Source organism: Trichosurus vulpecula, chromosome 6 (assembly GCF_011100635.1).
Source record: "Trichosurus vulpecula isolate mTriVul1 chromosome 6, mTriVul1.pri, whole genome shotgun sequence".
Taxonomy (NCBI): Eukaryota; Metazoa; Chordata; class Mammalia; order Diprotodontia; family Phalangeridae; genus Trichosurus; species Trichosurus vulpecula.
Window position 1 is genome coordinate 121,171,416 of NC_050578.1, and position 5,944 is coordinate 121,177,359.

Sequence of the window (5,944 nt, forward strand, 5' to 3'; positions counted from 1 at the left end):
TTCTCCCCCAAATCTCTCCATATATCTTCAAATAATAATTCTAAACAAATTGTAGAGTGGCAGAAATCACAAAAAGACAGAGTACAACAATTTTCCTGCCCAAGATAACTTGGACGGCCTTTAGGAAAGGTCTGTTGCACAAGGACAGAGTGAAGCACATTCCAGTGCAGGGCACATCAGCATAACCCTGGCCCCAGCAAACCAGGAGCAGGCCTTGGGAGCCACTGAATCAACAGCTACAGTGGTTGCTTCTGGAGCTCTCAGCCCACAGCTGGTAAGGGGGTCAAACGACTGGTCAGAATGATATTACAGGGGTCTCTTTGCTAGCACTGAGTCAGGATTCTGTTTCTCTGCCCATACTCAGATTGGGTCACAGTCCTGGATAACAATCCCAGGACAAGGCCGAGTACTAGCACACTAAAGCTTGTGGCCACACCGCGGACCTTTCTCACAGTTCCAGGGCAGAAAGCTTGTGGTCACCCACAGACCAGAGCACAGGCCAGGAGAACAGTAAACACAACTCTCCTTATATCATATCACAATAGGAAAAACAAATGAAAATTTACAGGTCTCTAGAAGTATCTCTGGAATCTCTGTAAACAGTTACACAAAACCCCTTGAAGGTTGGGATAGTACACCCTCCACTTAGGAAAAAAAGCTCCACTTTGGCATAGAATTAACAGTCATGAAATTGTCTGGAAAATGAGAAAATAACAGAAAAAAAATCTGACCATAGAAAGTTACTTTTGTGATAAAGAAGATCAAAACACACACTCAGAAGATAACAGTGTCAAAGCTCCTACATCCAAAGTCTCCAAGAAAAAAATATGAGTTTCTCTCGGGCCACGGAAGAGGTCAAAAAAAAATTTGGAAAATCAAGTAAGAGAGGTAAAGGAAAAATTGGGAAGCGAATGAGAGTGATGGAAGAAAATCCTGAAAAACAAGTCAATAGCTTAGTAAAGGAGACACAAAAAAATACCGACTAATCCAAATGGTTTAAAAAAAAAAAAAGAGGCACACAATTTCACTGACAGAAAAAACATCAAACAAAAACTCTTTAAAAAGTAGATTTGGGACAAAGAAAACTCTTGTGTCCCTACCTCCGTCAGTCCATCCGTTCCTCTCCCACTCGGGGCTGGTGGCCTCCTCCCCTCCCGGAACCGAAGCCCCTCTCCTGCAGTTACCGACGCCCCTCTCCTGCAGCTACCGACGCCCCTCTCCTGAAGCTTCCGACGCCCCTCTCCTGCAGCCTCCCAGGCCCTCCCAGGCCCTCCCAGGACCTCCCTGGCCCGGAGACCACAAAACCTTCCGCAGGAGTCCGGGGCTGCCAACATGGAGCCCACTCGCGGGGCAGGGTGGGTGAGTGTTGATTTAAAGCCCTGAACCTCCCCCCCCCAAACCCCGACCCCATGACTGGAGGGGGTAACCTAAGTACCACGGCATCAAGCCCCTGGAAAGAGGACTGGCAAGGAAACTTTTTTCGGCCTTTGCACACATGTGACTCGCGTAGGAACCCTGGTCATCCCAAGCATGTCAGACAGTGACCTCGGGGAGGAGGAATGGCTGACCTAGCTGCATCTAATCCAGGTAGGCAAGAGGAAAAGGAAGCGGAATCTCCCAAAGGAATCTGTGAAGATTCTCCGAGACTGGCCATATGAACACTGCTTCAGTGCCTACCCCTCAGAGCAGGAAAAGCTGAGCCTTTCTGGGCAGACCAGCTGGTTGGTACAACAGATTTGCAACTGGTTCATCAATGCAGGATGGTGGCTTCTCCCAGATATGCTGAGGAAGGATGGCAAGGACCCCAGCCTTTACACCATTACCCGCTGTGGTGGCAAAGCATTTGATGTGGCCATGCCACGGGGTCCAAGTCCCAGCCTGATGGCTCCAGGGCCCACTCCGGCAGCTTTCAAGGTGCTGTCACTGTCTGTATGCTTCTCCTCACTCTGGTCCTCTGCATCCCCAGTGGCAGCTCATCTACTTGGCCCTGGAGGTGAAAATGAAAGTCCACCACCCCCTGCTTTGGTTAATGGGGAGCCACAGCCCCTTCTGGACCCTGGCAGCACTCTCACCCTGCTGACCAGGGCACAGGCTGGAAGCCCAACCAGTGGACTATTTAACACACCACACCCCCAACCCCCCAGAGAACTATGGAGATGACTTCAGTAGCTTCCAGTTGCGGGAGGAAGTGGCCCTACAGAAAGCAGCTGAGCTCAAGTCACAGAAAAAAAGATCTGTTTCCTTCTTTGTGGCATGCTGAGCTTCCTTTGGTAGCCAAGAACCCTAGGTAGTCTTTTAAAGGGCCTTCCGGGCCTGGTAGGAGACAGTTCCTCCTCTTCTTTGTTTTTTACTGTTCATTGTGCTGTTTGGGGTCTTTCTTCTACCTTTCAGCATCTCTGCCACCTGTTGGGATTGCCCTCTCCGCCCAGACAGGTTCTCCCAGTGGGAACACTTGAGTGTTTCACACTGTGAGCCAGATCTCCTCTTATCTCTCGCCTGCTCCACTCCCAACACTGGGGTCATCTGCAGGCTAGGAGAAGTTGGACCAAGAAATCTGAGACAAGTGTTAAGGTCATCTGCTGCACCTCTGGCTCTGGGAACATGATGCTTCTATCTCTAAGAATTCCCATTTTGTCGTAGTTCTGCCTTTGGGCACCCTACTGACTGTTCCAGCCTAGTTTCTCCCTAAATCCATTCCACCAAACAGGTCCATGTACAGGGCCTAGGATTATCCTATCCCCAGCCCCTTTTTCATCTCATCTGACAAAGGTCTATTGAACTGGCAAAACTACGGAGATAGAAACAAAGAAGAGAAAACACTGTCTTGGGGGACCAGTAACCAGGTTCAGGAAAAAAAAATTCAAAGGGTTTTTTTTTTGTTTCTTTTGAAGAAAACACCTTGGTAAGTGTTCTTTTTGTTTGTTTGTTTTTGGGGGTTGGGGTTTGCTCCTATGTCCTGTGTCTTTGCTGAGACAAAAAGGGTAAAAGACCTATCAGACAGAAACCAGGCAGCTGGAGTAATTCAAATGACATGGGGCTGTGGAGCTGGTGAATATTGTTTAGCCTTACTTCTTGGCAAGAAGGGATAAAGGATCTCTTGAGATGGGGACTTTTTAAAGTTTCATTTAAAAAAATAATACCTTGACTTTTAAGGTAGTCATTGTCCTGGAAACTTGGGCTAAGTAGAATGTTGCTTTCCCCCACTCCCATCCCCCCCCCAAATAATTCTGGGCCATCTCGTGGTTGGTCTGGTTACTACTCCTTAATGCTTTCTTTTGAATCCATTTTGGTTAGCTTCTCCTACACCCAAATGTAGTTTTAGCTGATCAGGTCAGTGGGACCCAGGGAGCAGGAGGCTGGACAGAAGATGGGGGTTACAGATAAATGTTGCACCATTTCTTCTGAATTCTAGCTGTAGGGGCTTTGGTCCGCTGAGCACCTCTGAAATAGGTCACTGCTAGACTTACTGATTGCTTTCCCTTCCTCCCCTCCCTCCCATTTTATTTTTTTTTAATATTTCTATTTCATGGTTTACCATGTTAAATAGCAGTAGGTACCAGCTTATATGTATCGAAAAACACTAATCCTAGGTTTAGACTGAGTATTCTTTTGTATTAATTATATTAATGTCAGTAGAAGAAGATGGGAGGGAGCACTCCTCAACCCACTGTACCTTAGATAGATGAGGTGATGTTTGAGTGGAGTGAGACACTGAGGAGCAGGTAGGGAAGAGACCCATAGAGTCTCCCTGTTTCTCCTACTTCTTGAGCCAGATTTCTCCCTCCCATCAATGATCCATTCTTTGTCTCTTTCCCAAACCCAGTTTCTAGCATGGCTCAGATTTCTGTAAGCCTGGATTAAGTTTAAATAAGATCACAGAACTCCAGTGCTGGGGCCACTGAGAAAGAAAGATTGTTGGTAAGGGGAGAGGGAGAATGTCTTCCACAGTTCATTGTGAAATGGGGGTGAATCATGCTGCTGGGTCCTGTTAATCATCTCGAGATGATAGGGGAAGCTGTGGTTAGGTAACTTGGACTGTGTATGGGTTTAATTCTATGTCTAAAGCAGGGCTGACCAAAATGTGGCCCACAGGCTAGATGCCTCCCTGCAGTACGATTTATGTGGCCCACCTACAAGCGTAGAAATTTATATAAATGCTTTAGTAAATGAAGCTGAGCTACCACAAAGCTCTCACTAAAATGACCAATCATTATCTGTTATTTCAATAAAAACCTAAGGTTGGACAACCCTGGTCTAAAGTGTGAGGGAGAGAAACAGCTCTCCAATTGAACTGAGAAAAAAAAAAAAAAAAAACAAAAGCTACTGTAAATAACTTGTTGGATTTTTTTTGTCAAAAAAAATTTTTTTTTAAAAAAAAAAAGTAGATTTGGTCAAATGGAAAATGAGGTCCAAATCTCACTGAAGAAAACAATTACTTAAAAAGTAGAATCAACCAAATGAAAACTGACTCTATGAGAAATCAGGAAACAATAAAACAAAACCAAAAGACTTAAAAAAAGTAGAAGATAGGGGGAATATCTCACTGAAAAAAGCAACTGACCTGGAAAATGGATACAGGAGAAAGAAATTAAAAATTATCGGACTGTCTGAAAGCCATGATTAAAATAAAAAGAGCCTGGACATCAAAAAATTGTCGAGGCAGTCTGCCCTGATATTCTAGAACCAGAGGGTAAAATAGAAATTGAGAGAATCCACCAATTACCTCCTGAGAAAGATCCCAAACAAAAACTCCCAGGAATATTATATCCAAATTCCAGAGCTCCAAAGTCAAGGAGAAAATATTGCAAGCAGCCAGAAAGAAATAATTCATATATGGTAGGGCTGCAGTCAGTATAACACAAGATTTAGCAGCTTCTACCTTAAAGTACTGGAGGGCTTGGAATATGATCTTCCAGAGGGCAAAGGAGATAGGATTACAACTGAGAATCACCTATCCAGAAAAACTGAGTATAATACTTGAGCAGAAAAAAAGTATCTTCAATAAGATAGAGGACTTTCAAGCATTCTTGATGAAAAGACTAGAGTTGAATAGAAAATTTGACTTTCAAATATAAAATTCAAGAGAAGTATAAAAAGGTAAACAGGAACTGGAAATCATAAGGGACTTAATAAGGTCATATTGTTTACTTTCTTGATGATACTTGTAACTCTTAAGAACTTTGTCATTATTAGGACAGACAGAAGGGGTATAAATAGACAGAAGGTGCAGGTTTGAGTTGAGTATGAAGAGATTATATCTAAGAAAAATGAAGTTAAGGGGTGAGAGACGAATGTACTGGGAGAAAGAAAAAGGGAAAGGTAGAATAGGGTAAATTTTCTCACATGAAAGATGAAAGATAAAGCTTTTATAGTGGATGGGAAGAAGTGGGAGGTGAGAGTGAGTGAAGGAATGTTACTCTCATCAGAATTGGCTCAAATAGGGATAACTTACAAACTCAGGAATAGACTTCTATCTTACCCTATAGGAAAGTAGGAGGGGAACAGGGTGAGAGAATGGGAGGGATGATAGAAAGGAGGGCAGATAGGAGGAGGGGTTAGTCTGAAGCCAAACACTTTTGGCGATGGACCAGGTGAAGAAAGAGAGAGAATAGAATAAACAGGGGAGAGGATAGGATGAAGGGAAATCCAGTTAGCAATAGTAGTGAAAAAAATGAAGCAAGTTTCTCTGATAAAGGCCTCATTTCTCAAATATAGAGAATTGAGTCAAATTTATAAAATAAGAGCCCTCCCCTAGGTGATTAATGATCAAACAATATGAACAGTTTTCAGATGAGGTAATCAAAGCTATTTATACCCATATTAAAAAAAAATGTTGTGACTCACTATTGATGGAGAAATAGAAATTAAAACAATTCTGAGGCACTACCTCATACCTATTAGAGTGGCTAATAGGACAGAAAAGAAAAATGTTGGAGGGCATATG

General features: G+C 43.6%; 1 pseudogene; it reads left to right on the forward strand.

Annotated features, from left to right (window-relative positions):
• The first annotated feature begins 1,530 nt into the window (after positions 1 to 1,530).
• On the forward strand, positions 1,531 to 2,291 carry LOC118852637 (annotated as a pseudogene).
• Positions 2,292 to 5,944: the final 3,653 nt, after the last annotated feature.